Here is a 20602-nt window from a genome sequence, read left to right as displayed (position 1 = left end):
TCTGAATAGCCTCTCACATAAATAAATGTGCAGCTGATATTTTAGATGAAGCTTTTCTTGCACATCTTCATTCACGGAAAAAAAAATCAAAAAAATCCAAGCGATCGTCTGCTTTTGAATGAAATTAAAATTGAAGTCTGTGCTTTGGGCCCGCTTTCCCATTTCCACAGATGCTATTTGCAGCCCTGCAAGTAAAGAGATCTCCGACAATTCATCCATGAGTGCCTCGTGAAGAGAAATGTTTGTGTCTGCTTCAGCTGCTGGAAAATATTATCTTCGTCGCCTTCCCCCCCTTTAATATGTATAAGCTGCCCCCTCCCTCTAAGAGCCTTATTCCAACCCAGAACGACCCAACTTACAGACCCGCTTGTAATTAAGTCTCAGATGTTCCAGCCGGGTTCCTTGTTATTAGTGGGCACATTATGTAATGTTTAGCGTTTCCCTTACTGTCGTGTGCAAAGTACAAAAACTGTCATTTTCATGTAAATGTTTCCTATAAATGACCCTGTGTGCTTCCTGCTCAGAGACTGTTATCTGGTCATATGTTACATTGATACACACTCCTTGGGATCAGAATAAGTCCAAGGAAATGTGAGAACGTGTACATCCCTTTGCGCCGTTACATATTCACATGCCACGGTTCATTATCTCAGCTATGCGCACAACGTTTGCTAGATGTAAACATATTATGAAAAGGGTTTCTCATCAGGATTGTGTAGGAGAAAACGGAATTTATAAATGGAATGGCATACTGATTTCTCTGAGTGTTTTCAGGAAAACAGACATAATATGTCTGGTTATCTTATAGCATATTGGAACACAGTAAATATATAATGTTCTCTTGGCTGCGTTATTGATGATTCTCATAGATCGGGGACACAAGTAGGGGAATCTGAGAGATATATCTGCCATCTGGACCTTCCAAGCCTACTGGATGATTGAGAGGGTGGCAGTATACACAAACCTTCTCCACGTTTTATATCATTCATATTATAGTCTGTTTTCTGTGAGAGCCAGGCAGGTCGAATGCATTGTTAATACACGGAGTGAAGTTCAAGACGGGCTTTCCCAAGGGGCTTACAATCTATAGACAGAAAGATGGGAAATATTGCGGTATAACATAGTAATACAATAAGTCAGAATATAGTGTATGATTCGTAACAGGCGAGGATCGGATAGAATACAGGATATAATAGAGTAACAGGAAGACATAGGAATAGGATAGGATCCAGTATTTAATATAGTACCTGGTAGAGATATAATAGTATGCAGTGTATAATTCCGTAATAGGTGAAGATCAAATATACAGTGTATATACCAGACAGGAACATAATCGAATACTGTGTATTATGCAATAACATTCCTGGATAGGATAGAATATAGTGTGTAATAAAACAGGCGGGTAAATGATAGATTGTATTGTATAAAAAAGCAACACGTTGGAATGGGATAGAAGACTATGTATATCACTATAACAGCAGGGTATAGGATCAAATAAAGTGTGTAATAAAGTAACAGGTGTCAAAGGGATAGAATACAATGTATAATATAATTAACAAGCAGTGAAAGGTTAGAACACAGTGTCTTAGACAGTAGCAGGTTGGTATTGGATAGAATACAGTACATAACAGTGACAGGGATAGAACATGTTAGAATACAGTGTCTTATACATTAATAACAGGCAGGGATAGTAATGAATACAGTAACAGGGATAGAACAGGCTGGAATACAGTGTATAATACAGTAACATGGATAGACCAAGCTGGAATACAGTGTATAATACAGTAACAGGGATAGACCAGGCTGGAATACAGTGTATAATACAGTAACATGGATAGACCAGGCTGGAATACAGTGTATAATACAGTAACAGGGATAGAACAGGCTGGAATACAGTGTATAATACAGTAACAGGCTGGGATAGTAATAAATACAGTGTATAATACAGTAACAGGGATAGAACAGGCTGGAATACAGTGTATAATACAGTAACAGGCTGGGATAGTAATGAATACAGTGCATAATACAGTAACAGGGATAGAACAGGCTGGAATACAGTGTATAATACAGTAACAGGCTGGGATACTAATGAATACAGTGGATAATACCGTAACAGGGATAGAACGGGCTGGAATACAGTGTATAATACAGTAACAGGGATAGAACAGGCTGGAATACAGTGTATAATAAAGTAACATGCTGGGATACTAATGAATACAGTGTATAATACCGTAACAGGGATAGAACGGGCTGGAATACAGTGTATAATACAGTAACAGGGATAGAACAGGCTGGAATACAGTGTATAATACAGTAACAGGCTGGGATAGTAATGAATACAGTGTATAATACAGTAACAGGGATAGAACAGGCTGGAATACAGTGTTTAATACAGTAACAGGCTGGGATAGTAATGAATACAGTGTATAATACAGTAACAGGGATAGAACAGGCTGGAATACAGTGTATAATACAGTAACATGCTGGGATAGTAATGAATACAGTGTATAATACAGTAACAGGGATAGAACAGGCTGGAATACAGTGTATAATACAGTAACAGGCTGGGATAGTAATGAATACAGTGTATAATACAGTAACAGGGATAGAACAGGCTGGAATACAGTGTTTAATACAGTAACAGGCTGGGATAGTAATGAATACAGTGTATAATACAGTAACAGGGATAGAACAGGCTGGAATACAGTGTATAATACAGTAACAGGCTGGGATAGTAATGAATACAGTGTATAATACAGTAACAGGGATAGAACAGGCTGGAATACAGTGTATAATACAGTAACAGGCTGGGATAGTAATGAATACAGTGTATAATACAGTAACAGGGATAGAACAGGCTGGAATACAGTGTTTAATACAGTAACAGGCTGGGATAGTAATGAATACAGTGTATAATACAGTAACAGGGATAGAACAGGCTGGAATACAGTGTTTAATACAGTAACAGGGATAGAACAGGCTGGAATACAGTGTATAATAAAGTAACATGGATAGACCAGGCTGGAATACAGTGTATAATACAGTAACAGGCTGGGATAGTAATAAATACAGTGTATAATACAGTAACATGGATAGAACAGGCTGGAATACAGTGTATAATACAGTAACAGGCTGGGATAGTAATAAATACAGTGTATAATACAGTAAAAGGGATAGAACAGGCTGGAATACAGTGTATAATACAGTAACAGGCTGGGATAGTAATAAATACAGTGTATAATACAGTAACATGGATAGAACAGGCTGGAATACAGTGTATAATACAGTAACAGGCTGGGATAGTAATAAATACAGTGTATAATACAGTAACATGGATAGAACAGGCTGGAATACAGTGTATAATACAGTAACAGGCTGGGATAGTAATAAATACAGTGTATAATACAGTAAAAGGGATAGAACAGGCTGGAATACAGTGTATAATACAGTAACAGGCTGGGATAGTAATGAATACAGTGTATAATACAGTAACAGGGATAAGAACAGGCTGGAATACAGTGTATAATACAGTAACAGGCTGGGATAGTAATAAATACAGTGCATAATACAGTAACAGGAATAGAACAGGCTGGAATACAGTGTGTAATACAGTAACAAGCTGAGATAGGATAGAATACAGTGTATAATACAGTAACAGGGATAGAACAGGCTGGAATACAGTGTTTAATACAGTAACAGACTGGGATAGGATAGAATACAGTGTATAATACAGTAACAGGGATAGAACAGGCTGGAATACAGTGTATAATACAGTAACAGGCTGGGATAGTAATAAATACAGTGTATAATACAGTAACATGGATAGAACAGGCTGGAATACAGTGTATAATACAGTAACAGGCTGGGATAGTAATAAATACAGTGTATAATACAGTAAAAGGGATAGAACAGGCTGGAATACAGTGTATAATACAGTAACAGGCTGGGATAGTAATGAATACAGTGTATAATACAGTAACAGGGATAAGAACAGGCTGGAATACAGTGTATAATACAGTAACAGGCTGGGATAGTAATAAATACAGTGCATAATACAGTAACAGGAATAGAACAGGCTGGAATACAGTGTGTAATACAGTAACAAGCTGAGATAGGATAGAATACAGTGTATAATACAGTAACAGGGATAGAACAGGCTGGAATACAGTGTTTAATACAGTAACAGACTGGGATAGGATAGAATACAGTGTATAATACAGTAACAGGGATAGAACAGGCTGGAATACAGTGTATAATACAGTAACAAGCTGAGATAGGATAGAATTCAGTGTCTTATACAGTAACAGTGATAGAACAGGTTAGAATATAGTTTCTATACAGGAACAGGCTGGGATAGAATAGAAGGCCGTGTTTAATACAGTAACAGGGATAGAACAGGTTAGAATGCAGCGTCTTACGACCATTAAATTGCAAGCTCATCTGCCCCATCAGGGCAAACCTCTTGGTCTTGCACTAACAATTTCAGGTAAAATGCTAAATCTCTGTTCAGACAAAAAGGGGTATTTTTATGAACACCTAAACCTCATTAATATACATGTGACTGGGAATAAGTATAATACAGTAACAGGTGGGTATACTTTATTACATACAATAACAGACACATGAAATATATATATTCTTATATGTTAAGGCTTTGCCTGGAGTTGTGGGATGGGCACATGGACATATATAAGGGACTCCCCCTGGCCTACCTCACCGTCATTGATCTGGCGATCTGCATGCTGCTACTTCTGGTGCATACAGACCGCTATCTCTTTTTTTTTTTAATTCTTTATTTTTCAGTGCACAGTGTACATAATACAGTGATAAACATTAGGTATAAAACATGCTGTATGAGTTTAGATGGTTAGCATTTGGTTCGTGCACTTATTTTTTAATTTTACAAGTTTGTGTAAGTCTAGGTAGCTTGTGTGATGCGGGCGTACGGAGTTCCTACGCTAACCTAAGGGTGTTTAGAGTGCCGGTGGAGGGGTGTTAAGCTGGATATTTGGCATGTGTGCCTGTGTACGTTTGCAAGGTGAGGCAGCGATAAGCGCATGTAGCAGTGTGGGCTTTGGTAGAATATGGCTGTTGTGTTGGCTGAGAGGGTGCGTATGATGTGCCGTGGCTGGGTCTATGCGCTGTGTATGTTCACTCCTAACCAAGGGAGTGGCGGGGGTCGGCGTGTGCGCAGGATTCTGGGGTCGCCCATGGGGTTATGTGTGGTGGGAATGGTCGTTCCCTGTTGCGGGGAGGGTTAGTGTCATGGTGGTGTCCCTGACCCTGGGCTGTGCGCCATTGTGGCAAAACTAGCCACTTCTGAATTACATACAGTACCGGTTGTCCGTAGGCTGAAAATATAATGTATAACGTTAAATGTATGTGTATTGCTCTATGGCCGTTCGCATGCTGGCAGCCGTATGCTACCAGCATACAAAGCATTCATAACGACGAAACACGGCTATCCTGGCCGTTCGCCGTACGAATGTGGACTCCCCAGGTAGACCACACATTCACAGGTCGTGTGGCACCAATTAACCGATTGCAACATTGTTGCAATCGGTAATTAAGGGCTCTCCTAGGTGGCCGTCGTTCGACTACCGACCATGCGGCGGTCGGCCATCTTGGATCCCTTGTCTCTGCAGCGGTGTTCGGTCGTCGAGAGCCTGGAATGGAAAACGGCTACTCAATGATTTGAACACCGCTGGACTTCCAGAGCGTTCGGGAGTCCCGCGTTCGGTACATTATATGTCCCGTGCTTATTCGGTACTTTTAAACCCTCTTTAATGTTTTACTGTATTCTGTGCGGCGTTCGGTCAATTCAGCTGGGATCAGAGCGGTATTCTCCCAAAGTGTGCGCTCCGACCCCAGCTATCTACCGAACGGTCAATTATTATAAAGTACCGAATATTGTGTGAATTGTGTATTTTAATGTCAATTGTCGGTTTTGCTGCACGAGGAGATAATCCACTTAAGCGTCCATTTTAGTGGGAGTATCGCTAGGCTGGATACAGGCCAGCAACGCCACTAACATGGAGGAGTTGAGGCAGTTAATGCTGCTGGAACAATTTTTTAATGGTTTGTCCCCAGAAGCACAAGAATGGGTGAGAGACCGGAAACCACTCACCCTACCCGAAGCCGCTAAATTGGCGGATCAGCATTTTGATGCCAGGAGACATCACGGGGCCCAAAATAAGGCTCTCCCTCGGATTACAGGGCCACCCAATAATTTTACCCCTACCGGCCCCACCGCACCCCTGCACAGGCCGGCACTGAATACTCCACCAGCCCCCTCCCGATACAACGGCAGGGCTAACATTCAGTGTCACACCTGCAAGCAGTGGGGGCACATTTCCCGAGAGTGCACCCAAAACCGGAGCCGGCAAGCTTGGAATCAGGTGCGACAAAATTTGGCACCCAGGGCTGCTGCACACCATTATCAGGTAGCACCCGCCACCCAAGACGTGCTGAGCGCTCAAATTGAGGAGCCTCTAGGGGTGCTGCACAAAGTCATGTCAGTCCGAGCCACCGACAACCGACAGCACCATCGGCAGCTAGTGACCCTGGAGGGAAAGGAGGTGCAAGGGCTCCGGGATTCGGGAGCCACTTTAACTTTGGTTGCACCACATTTGGTACCAGGCGCAACCCACACTGGCGGCTCCGTGGCAGTACGGGTGGCCGGGGGAGCAGTATACCGGCTGCCTACTGCCAAAGTTCATTTGGATTGGGGTGTGGGAGAGGGGACCGTAGAAGTAGGGCTGATGCAGAATTTACCTGCCGATGTTGTACTGGGGAATGACTTGGGCCAAATGACTTCCGCTTTTATTCCCCAGACTCCGTACCAGGAGGCCCTTCCCGTAACCACCCGGCAACAGGCTCGCACCACGGCTACACCAACGCACTCTGAGGCTCAGGTAAGAGACCATGTTCCCCAACTGACCCCCATGTCCTGGGATACCCCGACTACCTTTGCGACTGAAGTCCAGACCGATCCCACTCTCCAAATATATAGGGACCGGGCACAAACCGACCAAGCAGGGTTAGAGGGGGAGCGGTTCATCTGGGAGAGAGAGCTGCTATACCGTGTCACGGCCAAAGATGTGGGGGGGTATGTCACCTTAACTAATAAGCAACTAGTGGTACCCCAGAAGTATAGACAGGAGCTGCTGCGAATTTCTCATGACATCCCCTTGTCAGGACACTTAGGAATGACCCGTACCCGGTACCGTTTGACCCATGCCTTCTTCTGGCCCGGGATCTCTCAGGACGTGCGCCAATATTGCACCTCCTGCGACGTCTGCCAGCGGGTAGGTAAGCGAGGGGATCGCCACAAAGCCAGACTATGCCCCCTGCCCATCATAGCCGAACCCTTCAGCCGAGTAGCAGTGGATATCGTAGGACCCCTGCCAAAACCCAGCCCCTCTGGCAAGAGGTATATCCTCACTGTAGTGGACTACGCCACCAGATACCCCGAAGCCGTGGCCCTCTCTAATATTCACGCTGAGACCGTAGCCGAAGCATTAATGAAGGTATTTTCCCGAGTAGGTTTTCCCCAAGAGATAATCTCGGACCGAGGTACCCAATTTACGGCCGAAGTTACTCAACATATGTGGAAGGTGTGTGGCATTAAGCCAATCGTTAATTCCGCCTACCACCCCCAGTCCAATGGACTATGTGAGCGGTTCAACGGGACGCTGAAGCAGATGCTTCGGACGTTCGGGGAAACCCACAAGGACTGGGAGAGGTTTCTGCCTCACCTACTCTTTGCCTATAGAGAGGTCCCCCAGGAGTCGACAGGCTTCTCCCCGTTTGAGCTATTGTTTGGGAGGAGGGTGCGAGGACCCTTGAACTTGATTAGGGAACACTGGGAGGGAGAGAGTACCACCAGCGAAACCCCTATCGTATCATACGTCCTGGAGTTCCGGGACCGTCTGGAGGCGCTGACTCAGGCTGTACACACCAACCTCCAGGCGGCCCAGCAACGCCAGCGACGCTGGTACGATAGAGGAGCCAGGGACCGCAGCTTTCAGGTGGGACAGAAGGTTTTGATCTTAAAACCCGTCCGCACAGATAAGCTGCAGGCCATCTGGCAAGGCCCATACCAGGTAGTGGAGCAGCGATGCGACACTACCTATGTGATCGGCCCCTGCTCAGGGGTAGGGAAGAGACGCATGCTTCACGTGAACATGCTCAAGCCCTACCATGAGAGGATAGAGGATGTGACGGCAATCTGTGCCTCCTCCTTAGAGGATCAGGAAAATTTACCCTTACCCGACCTACTAGAACCCGAGGAGCAGATAGAGCCCTCCCGGGGAGTTCAGCTGGGGGAGCGGCTAAGCCCCCAGGAGCGTGCCCAGGTACAGGCGCTGATTGTCGCCAAGGGGACTACCTTCTCCAATTTACCTGGATACACTCCGCTAGCCACCCACCGAGTGGAGACCCCGGGGCAGCTCCCTATGCGCCAGGCTCCATATCGGGTTCCAGAATCCGTCCGTACCCATATGAAAGCCGAGCTAGACGAAATGTTGCAGCTAGGGGTTATCGAACCCTCCGATAGCCCCTGGGCATCGCCGGTAGTCCTGGTACCTAAAAAGGATGGCACCACCCGATTCTGTGTTGACTACCGGAGGCTAAATGACAAGACGGTGTCTGACGCCTACCCGATGCCCCGGATAGACGAGCTGTTAGACAAGATGGCACGGGGCCAGTATCTCACCACCATTGACTTGTGTAAGGGATACTGGCAAATTCCCCTAGCCGATGATGCCATCCCTAAGTCGGCGTTTGTCACTCCGTTTGGCCTGTACCAGTTCAAGGTCATGCCTTTCGGAATGAAAAACGCTCCGGCTACCTTTCAGCGGATGGTAGATCGGCTACTGGATGGTTTTCAGGAGTATGCCTGTGCCTATCTCGATGATATAGCCATTTTTAGTCAGACCTGGGAAGACCACATACACCACATAGGGGCGATCCTAGATCGCATTGGGGAGGCTGGGTTAACCCTAAAACCTAGCAAGTGCCACATAGGTATGGCCGAGGTGCAGTATCTGGGCCACCGTGTAGGGTGTGGGCAGCAGAGACCCGAGCCAGCCAAGATTGAGGCCGTAGCCAAGTGGCCTACCCCCAGGACTAAGACCCAGGTGCTGGCGTTCTTAGGGACAGCCGGCTATTACAGAAAATTTGTCCCTGACTATAGCACCCTCGCCAAACCCCTAACCGACCTGACGAAAAAGAACCTTCCCCGACTGGTTGTCTGGGCCCCAGAGTGTGAGCAGGCATTCCAACAACTCAAGACTGCTCTCACCAATGCTCCTGTGTTAACTGCTCCTGATCCAACTAAAAGATTTCTTGTTCACACAGACGCTTCAATGTTTGGATTGGGGGCAGTACTGAGCCAAGTGGGAGCCGATGGCGGAGAACACCCCGTAGCATATTTAAGCCGCAAATTGCTGCCTCGTGAAGTGAGCTACGCCGCCATCGAGAAAGAATGCCTGGCCGTGGTGTGGGCCCTTAAAAAGTTACAGCCCTATTTGTACGGACAACCTTTTTCCTTACTCACAGATCACAACCCGTTAGTGTGGCTAAACCGTGTGTCTGGAGACAATGCCAGGCTGCTGCGCTGGAGCTTGGCGCTGCAGCCCTTTGACTTTACTATCCATTACCGGCCAGGAAAACAAAACGGTAACGCTGACGGGTTATCCAGACAAACTGAACTCGAGAAGTGATCTGTGAGTACTCTCCCGGACATCCCCAAGCCGATCCGTTGGGATCAGACTGTGTATGCCGGCTTGGTTCTGGGGGAGCATTGTGGCAAAACTAGCCACTTCTGAATTACATACAGTACCGGTTGTCCGTAGGCTGAAAATATAATGTATAACGTTAAATGTATGTGTATTGCTCTATGGCCGTTCGCATGCTGGCAGCCGTATGCTACCAGCATACAAAGCATTCATAACGACGAAACACGGCTATCCTGGCCGTTCGCCGTACGAATGTGGACTCCCCAGGTAGACCACACATTCACAGGTCGTGTGGCACCAATTAACCGATTGCAACATTGTTGCAATCGGTAATTAAGGGCTCTCCTAGGTGGCCGTCGTTCGACTACCGACCATGCGGCGGTCGGCCATCTTGGATCCCTTGTCTCTGCAGCGGTGTTCGGTCGTCGAGAGCCTGGAATGGAAAACGGCTACTCAATGATTTGAACACCGCTGGACTTCCAGAGCGTTCGGGAGTCCTGCGTTCGGTACATTATATGTCCCGTGCTTATTCGGTACTTTTAAACCCTCTTTAATGTTTTACTGTATTCTGTGCGGCGTTCGGTCAATTCAGCTGGGATCAGAGCGGTATTCTCCCAAAGTGTGCGCTCCGACCCCAGCTATCTACCGAACGGTCAATTATTATAAAGTACCGAATATTGTGTGAATTGTGTATTTTAATGTCAATTGTCGGTTTTGCTGCACGAGGAGATAATCCACTTAAGCGTCCATTTTAGTGGGAGTATCTTTCTCGTGCAGCAAGGCCTGTTGGGAAAGTCACAGTGCATGTTGGGAGAAATCCCCTGGAATTACTGTCTGGAAACCCCTTGCATGGGGAACTGTATAAATATGCTGCCTGTGAATAAACCGAGTTAGTTGACTCCCAAACTGTGTTTCGTCCGGTTATTGGGAGGATTGGGAATATTGCCTTGCTTCCTACTCTGACTGTGGATTTCCTAGATGTACCAACGGATATCGTATGCTGATACATTGCATTCCGTTACAGCCATGTTGCTAGCTAGCTCTTCCTTATTGAGCAATCTTGGTGGATGAAATAAAGTAAAGGGGAGAGAAGCACTGAAGTGGAAGTTAACACATAATAACTGAACCTATTGTTCTGAGCCTTGAGTCCTGATCAAGTGGTGTCATGGGAGAACTTGGGACTGTTGCGTTGGGTAAGTAAGTCCCTGTCCGGTTCTCCAGAGCCCTATGTCGGGTCGCTTCTTGTGCTTGTACCTGGTTCCGTCTCGTGTGTGCTCTCGGACCTCGGGACGAATGATGCTATGCGTTCTGGGTTCCAAGTGGTCGCGGCAGTGGGGGTTCTCTGGGGTTCACTGGCCGCCAAGGGTGCCAGGTCCAACGCTGTCAGGAATGGTGCAGCTTCTTCAATCGAGGTGAGTGTGTGCAGGCTTCCGTTTCGGGTCACCGTCAGGGAACCGTTTGCTCCCCACCTGTAGCTTAGGTTTGCTGTTCGGAGCTGGGTTGTCACTGGTTGGAAAGTTTTTCGCCACAGGAGGGTTGCTTTTGTTAAGTCCTGATAGAATGTCAGGGCGGCCTCTTCGAAGTTTATCGGAGTTTTGCCTTTGACTGCTGCCATTATCTGTATTTTGTCTTGTGTAGTGAGGCATCTGAGGATGACGTCTTTTGGCATTTTGGTGGCTGCATTTGCTGACCCAGGTAGGCGGTATATCCCCTCAATTGACAGCTTTTTTGCCACTGCATGTGGCAGGATAGAGGCTAGTAGGCGCCTGACATAATGTGGTAGTTCGTCCGCGGAGATTGCCATTGGGACACCCCTTATTTTTATATTGGTGCGGCGGTGGCGGTCCTCCATAGCCGTCAACTGTGCAGACATTGCTCGTTGTTGTGACCAAACTTGTTGGACCGAGTTTTGGAGCTCTGACACGTGCGATTGTATGTCCGAGATGTCTCTCTCGGAGGCCTGTACTCGGTCTGCAATGGCTTTCATATCCTGTTTGATAGGGGCGAGTTCCGTTGCCAAGATCTTGTGGAAGTCAGCCAATAAGACCTTCAGGTCGTGTCTGGTCGTCGGTGTGGAGTCGGTGTGGGCCGCAGGTGTCGTCGGCTGTGCGGCCAGCGGGCGTTCGGGCCCCATCTGCTCAGTTGGGTAAGTGCGGGAGTCGGGCTGCGGGGTTGCCGCGAGCGCGGGTTTGGGCTGCGCGGGCCTCTGTAACATTGTCCCGATGTCTCTGCTGTCAGTCGCCGCTTTCTGCGAGCGACGGCCCATTGCTGGCATTTGGGCCTGGGTGGCCGGTGAGGTCTGGGGATAGTCGTCCCTTACTTGTTGGGAGAGGAGCGCCTCCAGGCTCGGGAGCGTCAACGCGGGGTAGGCCCCGATTTTCCGCCTCCGTCTAGGCTGGTGCGATGGAAGAAAGAAAGGCATCTATCGCCTCAGAAGGCGTTATGGAGTGTGCCTGTTGGCTTTTGAGAGCTGGATGGGCTTTACTTTTCGGGATATTCTCGTTTTAGTAAGGTTGCTCGGAGGAGCCTGCAAGCATGGCGTCTGTTCAGGCTGGTGGTCAAGCTCCGCCCCCCAGACCGCTATCTCACCTACTACCTGTCCGTGGAAACTGCTGTCTGGATACCCAGGTCTTCATGGCTACATTCCGTTCCGCCGTTCTCCCGTACGGCCTTCCAACCCATGGACCGAGTAGTCGCACTGGCGCCCTCCATTGGCGTCTTCATGATTTGGGCTTTTCCTTTCAATCACGTGCTGATATGTGGACACGTGGGCTCTTGCCGCACAGAGCATTCGTGTCCTTTTTCTACTTATCCATTCAGCTCGTTTTCATACGAACGGGTCGTGTCTATTATTTGTTCGGTGACCTGGTTATTTCACCCCCCACATTCGGCTCTTTACCAGACGAACGGGTCGTTTCAGTGCACGACTGCGTTCGCACATAATTATGGTAACGAACTCATGGGCTCTCTTACCGTTCATGTCCTTTTTCCACTCGCTTAGTAAGGGGGATGCAGTCATTTCCCTAGGTTCGGCTAGCCGTAGCTAAACGATTCTCAAACATTTACGCCTGTGCTCACGAAAGCTTGGCAAATACTCTCCATACGTTGCTATGGTTTCCTAGCTCGGGGTGATTTGGATAGCGGCCCTCTAGCGGTCAAAACTTGATGTTGCGGGGGCGGGGCCTGGCTGCCGAGCAGGACAGACGTGCAGTGACCTGGCTCCTGCATGTAACGACCTGTTGGGTGACAAATACCCAGGCAAACTAGAGTTAAAACGGCAACAAAGGCATGCTGCAGGTGAGAGATACCCGGGGGCATCCAACGACCCCAAAAACGAGAAGCACACTCCCCGGGAACCCTCACAAGCTACTGGGGCCTACACGAGACCGCAAAGGGGAGAGGCGGCCGCTCTCCTCGACAGCAATGTCACACGCGGTACCCTCGACATGCGGGCCTCCTACCCCCCCCCCCCCCTATGGACCGGCGGGGGATATCCCGGTCCTCCCTGGACAACAGGGGCGGCTTGACAAGGTCTCACCACAAGATCAAGCCAACAATACAGCGGGGCAGCCCAATACAAGATGCATCCAAGATGGCGGCGGATAGAGAGGCCTCCAGCATCGTGACGGACACGGAGCTCCGACTAGCCGCGATCTTCGACTCCTTTTGGGAGAAGCTGGAGGCACGCATGCGACCTCCCCTCCCGGACACCCTGACAAGAGGCAAGATACAATGCCCGGTCCAGGTGGCCGCACAATGGCAGGCTAACAATCCCACAGGCTCCATGCACCTGAAGGGCCCGCGCCACAGGGGCACTATCCCGAAGAAAGACCTTCCCAGGAATACCAGCGGCAGCCTAAAACAGACCCGGAAGACCGAGAAAGCGAAAAGCACGGAATACTCAAGTCCCCCTTACCGACAAGCTGCAGCCAGCGACGAACATCACGACTACAATATCGCACCTTACTGGAGGCGGGGACGGCGAGAGATGAAGCTCATAACAGCGGCAATTCCGAGCAGGACCACCGGAAGCACTCAAACACAAAAAGGGGTGCCTCACAAGCACAAACAGCAGCTGAGACCAAGACACACAACGACACCAGAGTGGGACTATGGTATTCCCCTTGCGGGGGTTGGCTGACCGGGACTCTAGACACTACAGATGCCTCATATAGTATCTATCTGCAAATGTTGTAGTTTTAATTGCTTTTCCTTTGATGTTACTCTTTTATGTTATGCTCTGCAATTCAATGTTTAGGCCACTTCTCCAAGACACCAATTGGGGGGCCCTCCCTCCTCGTAGTAATCTCTCTACCCCTTAGTCAGGACAACCAGCTATCCTATTTCTGTGGCAATTCAAGAGTTGCAATGGCACCTGAGAAGGTAGTAAATCTTACTAAACTCGATCACACTAACCTAATGTAACATAGCACATACACTTCGGATGCGACTATCCTCATAATCACTAAGTGCTCCACACTCCCAGACTTCAGCATGCAACTCACTAATACATACACACTATTACTAAGTACTGTTAACTTGTTAACTTTATTTTTATTCTTGCACAATCTTCTATGTACATTCTCATGCATGCGCCATGCTCTCCTCCTATGTCTCTTCTTTAACTATCGCTCCATGACATGTGCGTTATGCTGCCATATTCCAAACTAACGCGAAACTAAACTACTGTTCCAAACATCACGTAAAAAAAAAAAAAATGTGCCCGTATATCATATACCACAACATGTTATACCAATGTTAACCTATTTTACCGGATGTCGCTGTTGTGGCACAAACCGGCTGTTTGTTCATCCTGTGCACAACCAAAATAAAGAATTAAAAAAAAAAAAAAAAAAAAAAAACTTGATGTTGCAATAGTATAGAGGTATATAGGAGACCCTCATACTAGGAAGCTATTGCTTGACAGAATGTATTTTCTTCTATGTATAGGTTGTACATTACAATGTTGGGCTCAGAAGGTCAGTCTGGATGCGGTTCTAGTAAGCACATTTATAGGTACATAGTATACACATAGCGCTTTGTATGGGATGGTATCTGGTTCTACATTGTTTTCTGTGTAATAGTTCCTTAAACATACTATGGGGTTACGATCGATGTTAATACATGTCATTAGCTTGCTTACAAACGTATTTATGTGTCATGCCAATCGTTTTCAGATCTTGAGGCAAAGATTTAGAGCAGTATTTGCTCTTCAGACTTCAAATCCTATATCTTGTATAGGTCTCTCCTTCGCCTCTCTACCTCCTTTAGTGGGAAACACAGTATTCTGTGAAAGGTGAGTTAATAATATATATATTTTTTTAAATTCCCTACCATTTGGTTGGTGGGCTTTTCCCCTATTATTACCGTACCCATGCTGCAACTTGTACCATTCAATTTTAATAGGTTACAACTACATTCTGACCTAACAAAAGCAACTCCTCAACATCCCAGTTTTCTTTTATTTTTTACTGGCTTATTAGAGTCTTACGGCCCACTAGTGGTAACACTTCTGGCACCTCTGCCTTTTCTACAGTGGTCCCGCGAGGCCAACACCCATCCTCCACGCTAGAGGTGAAATTCGCTCCTCGGGCCAAATCATAGTTAGCTGCATAGGGAGGGCCTCCCATGTCACTCCCCTTCTATCTTTGGGCTTAATTGCCACAGAGAGGCTGCCACCGCGCCACAAGTGCAGTGGTAACAAATCCCCTTGCGACAAATCATTGGTAGAGCCTCTCTAGCCGCTTGGCAATTAGCAGGGTGTCATCTGTCACCGAACGTAGTTAATTGTTTCGCCGCTTGGCACTAGTAAGCCAGCTAGTAAAACACCTAATTTTGTAAATGGTGTTAATATATCTTTCAGTATGTCTCAGATCCCTGATGAAGCAGATGAATTGTCAATTCCCAGTACTCCTATCAGGTCCATTTTTCCTACTCAAAAGGGCGATATCGGTAGCCCTGCATTTATTAGGTCTTGGACCATTCCCCTCATCACGGCGGAACTTCGTAAACACAACATCCCTTTCCCGGCAACGGCCAGGAAAGCGGAACTGTTTCGGCTCATGCAGACACATACTGACAACGCTGGGGCCGGAGAAGGAACGAGTGGCTCCACCAACTCGGAGCTCCACGCCATGATTTCCTCACTCGTTACCTCCATGGGGAAAGTTAACGATAGACTGGATAGAATTGAGGCTCGTAGCCTTCCCTTGTCATCATCTGGGGCTTTAGATGCTGAAATTCCAGGTTCACCATAGATACAATTGGGTAAAGTACCCCCTGTAGTGCAGATTTGTGCTCACCCTTACAATTAAACACAGGCCAAGGTGGTCAGGTAAGAACTCACCTGGCCTGTGAGTCTGTGCACGGGGGCTGTGCTGGATAATGCTCCAAGTTGCAGTACAGATACGGACATAAGCAGGAGAATCGTCGTGGGTAAGCCAAAGGTCAGAGAGTGCCAGAGGTCAGGATAAACGGGTAGAAAGCCAAGGCCAGAGGATGCCAGAAGTCAGGATACACGGAGTAACAAGCCAAGGTCAGGAGCCAACTAGAGAACAATGGAACACAAACAGCAATACGGGAACCAGAGTCAATGAACTGACACTGCCCTCTGGGTGAGGCAGTGTCTTATACCTGGCTAATGAGGCCATCAGCTTCAGGTGTGCTGAGAAATTTGGAACATCCACAGAAATGTCCAGTCCCCAGTGCTAGATACAAGGCAGAATTAGACTTCAGGCTTATCCTAGAGCTGTATGGTGGCTCAGAGGCAAAACAGCAGACCCAGGACTGCAAAGTGCCCAGGTTCAAATCCCTTGTTGGGCACTTCTGGGTCAACCTCGTCTGGCAGTCTGGATGTCGTGGTGAGAACCGTGACACCCACAGAGTCGGGACTCATAGATCTGTGAATCTCAAAATAGACATCCTGGAAGGCAAAGATGTTAATCTTGTCTCACTACTGATTTCCTCTCAGGATGTCGTGAAGAATTGCATATATGCATACAGCGGATATGTATTGAAATCTTGGAACCCTAGACTAAGTAAAAAATTGTCTATTCATAGGGTTGTAATATGCTCATAGGAGGGAGGAGTTGAATAAAAACGGTGGTTTATCATCTGACGGCCATTCTGGCTCAGTTAAACATCAAACTATTGTCCGATCTCCCCCAACATCAATCCTACTTTCCCATGGCTTTACCTGAGCCAAGTTTGACAAACCGGCAAAGGATAAGCTGGGTCGTGCTATTGTATATTTAGGAAAATCTCAGGTGTGTAACAATTTCAAGTGCTTGCCGCTCACTGCTTAGCTCAGTATAACAGACATTGTTAACGCCTTCAAACTGCTACCCATTCAACCAGCACTATGGCATCTACACGGTATCAAATGGAAGGGTCTATACTACTTTTTCACAAGACTCACCTTTGGGTCGAAAAGCAACCCGCAGATTTTTAAACCCTTGCTGAGACCTTGTGTTGGCTTCTATTGAACACGTGCAGGTGCCATACAGTAATCCACTACCTGGATGACTTTTTGGTTATTGAGAACTATTCCTCCCCTCCAGGCAACTTAAACAAAGCCATTAAGATATTTCATTCCTTAGGCATACCAGTCTCTCCCAGCAAAACTGACGGTCCCAACACCATAGTTAGTTTCCTGGGTATTCACTTAGATTCCGTGGCCATGGAAGCCAGCCTCCCGTTAGATAAAAAAATTCATATCATACTTAATATCAACCAATACGTCCGAGTTGGTTCCTGTAATCGCAAGGAGTTACAATCACTGTTGGGTTCCTTGAATTTTGCCATATGAATTATCCCACAAGGTAGAGCCTTTATCTCCAGACTCCTTAGCCTACTGCCCGTTTTTTCCAACAACGACAGTCGTATCTCCCTCAATTTCTGTTGCACTGGAACGGGAAAAGCATGTTTCTTCCTCAGTTGTCGGTGGACTCCCCTGTCATATGGATGGATACTGCAGCTACCACTGGTTTTGCAGCCATATTTAGCGATCAGTGGCTCTGGGGTAGTTGGTCAGTGGATGTGCAGGATATTGAGGGGTTCTACCACAACTCTGCTTTATTCAAAGTATATCCTATTGTAGCTGCGGCAGTGGCATGGGGCCATTTATGGGCTGGCTGCTCAGTACGATGCATTTCCGATAACCTAGCCACCGCCATATCCTTAACAAAGGGCGTTCATCCTCATTGGCTATTATGAGTTTCATTAGGAGACTGACTTGGTTAGCAGCCTGTAATCATTTTTATTTGGTTTGTTGCCATGTTCCTGGAGATTTTAATACCGCAGCTGACCAGTTGTCTAGTTTTAAATTGCAGGCATTCCTGAGAAACGCTACCCACTGCCTCACGTACAGCCATGGCCACCTATTCGTTCCAAGAGCTAGTCATGGATTAAATTAATTACTGGTCCATAGTCGAGTCCTGGCCAGCTTAGGCCTTTCAACCAATACCTGTCAAGCATATGATAGGGCTTTCTCTTTGTATAAGAAATTCATGGCTGAACATACAATTCATATTATGTTTGACATTACATCATTGGTAGCATTCACTACTTTTTGCCACCTTAAGCTGCAGCTGTCCCATAATACTATCAAGCTATACTTAACGGGCATTCAACACCATATGTATTCATATTTCCCAGACAACACCAGTTTTCTTTCTTCTTACCCAATCAAGACCATACTTAAAGGCATACACAAAGCCAGCGGTCCTACTTCGCATCAAAGGTTACCCATTGATAAACAGACTTGCTAGATGCAACCCCCTTTGAACCTATCACCAATACGGTCATTAAAGCTATAACCTACCTGGCCTTTTTTGGGTTCCATAGACCACGCAAATTTACCATCCATAATACACTCCCGTGAATGCCTCAAACACTCCTACTTGGTTAGACATCACAATCATAATGTACTGTCACTACCCGATACCAAGACTAGTCAGCTGGGACAAGCGGTTCAGAACACAAATTACCCTGCGCAAAACAGATGGTGCCCAGTGAAGGTTTTGGAGGCTTATCTCCTCACCCTACCTACACAATCAGACACACCTTTGCTGTCACTTCACGGGGCAGTCCTAACTACATCAAAGTTCATGTTGTACGTACGATTGTTACTAACAAACTGGATTTAAATCCTAGTAGATATTCCGGACACTCGTTCAGGGTAGGGGCCGCATCTACGGCCTCCAATCAGGACATGCAGTCCATGTTATTAAATTACGATGGAAGTAATCCGCCTTCTCGGTATACATACAGCAACCCATACAGGAGTGTGGAAGTACATGCTGGGGGCAGGATGTGTGGGAGAAGGCTGTTGGGGACAAGGTGTGGGGGGGCAGGGTGTTGTGGACAGAGCATAGGGGTGCATGCTGGGGGCCAAGGGGTGTGGGAGAAGGCTGTGGGGGGGACAGGCTGTGGAGGACAGGGTTTGGGGGGCAGGCTGTGGAGTAGCATGGTAGCATGGTGTGGGGGGGAGGGGTGGGGGGTGCATGCTGGGGGCAAGGGGTGTGGGAGAAGACTGTGGGGTAGCAGAGTGTGGGGGTGCATACTTGGGGCAGGGTGTATGGGAAAAGGCTGTGGGGGAGCACAGGTTGTGGAGAGGCTGTGACACCTTTTCCCCTGGAGAGGCTGTGTCCCCTTTTCCCCTGGTGGTCCAGTGGGATCGCTCTCCACTCTGCAGCTCCGCCGGGTGTGAGCTGCAGACCACGAGTTTGAGTACTCGCGAACTCCTGTTAGAGACTTGTCCATCGCAAAGTCTGCAGCTCACACCCGGCAGAGCTGCAGACTGGAGGCTCTCCCCAGGCAAACTAAGCAGAGGGGCCGTTTTGGGCAGGCAGGTGCCTACTCTGCATTGTCGCTGGGGCGTCTAAGGCTGCCGACCGGCGCCAACAGCGCCCCCTCCCCCACCCCAGGTGACCTATGGTTGTGTGCCCACAAAGAGAGCTTGGCGTGCCAGCTGTGGCACGCGTGCCATTGGTTCGCCATCGCTGCTATAGTAAGTTCAGCTGAAAAGACGACTAGAAAATCTGTATTATTTACAGTGTGAAAGTGGCTATCTTATATCACATTATTAAATCATCTGTGATAGTTACTGGTAAAATAAAACACATATATATATGTGTGCAGCCAATCAGTATGTCAGATTTATCCCAGCTTTCTACTGTGCAGGGAATTAGAAGAACACTATTCAAAATTCACAGTGCCCACTTAGTATAAGATAAAGCAACAAAGCAACGAAGAGAAAAAAATCCCTTATTCAGTTACTATGAAAACCTTCTAAACAAATAAATAAATAAAAAATATAAACAAAAGGTGATTTTTTTAAAATAATGTAATTGTAAAAATGCACATTTCTATCCAAATGATTCTTAATCATCAGCTTTGTTTTTCTTTTTTTAGCATTTTTTTTTCCATTTTGTATGTGATACATAAATGCATTTTTGTTGTTGCATTTTTTCATTATCTATAGGATGTGTCAGGACTCTACCTTGTTTGACTTGTCTTTCTGTAAAGTATATTATATCTAAATGTTCATTCAGCTGACGGAGATGGTCTGTTTGGGTATGCGGAGGGGGGATACCCTATCTCACACTGTTATATTTTATTCCACACACACGCTGGGCTTGTGTATATCAACACTCTGGCCTGCTGCGTTTTGCAAATTGTTTAGCTCTAAGGCCGTGAATAATTTCCTCTTCTCACACAGCCCTATCACCTGCATGCAAGTAGAAATCTGATGATCGATCATTGCAATTGGCTTCTCTCGCTAACTGGAACATAATGGGATCCTTTCGTGCTCTCAGCTCTCCTGCATGATCTATGTTTCAAGTCTGCTTCTGTCTACTTAG

This window comes from Pelobates fuscus, chromosome 13, assembly GCF_036172605.1.
Source record: "Pelobates fuscus isolate aPelFus1 chromosome 13, aPelFus1.pri, whole genome shotgun sequence".
Classification (NCBI taxonomy): Eukaryota; Metazoa; Chordata; class Amphibia; order Anura; family Pelobatidae; genus Pelobates; species Pelobates fuscus.
Note: the sequence above shows the minus strand (reverse complement) of the source record.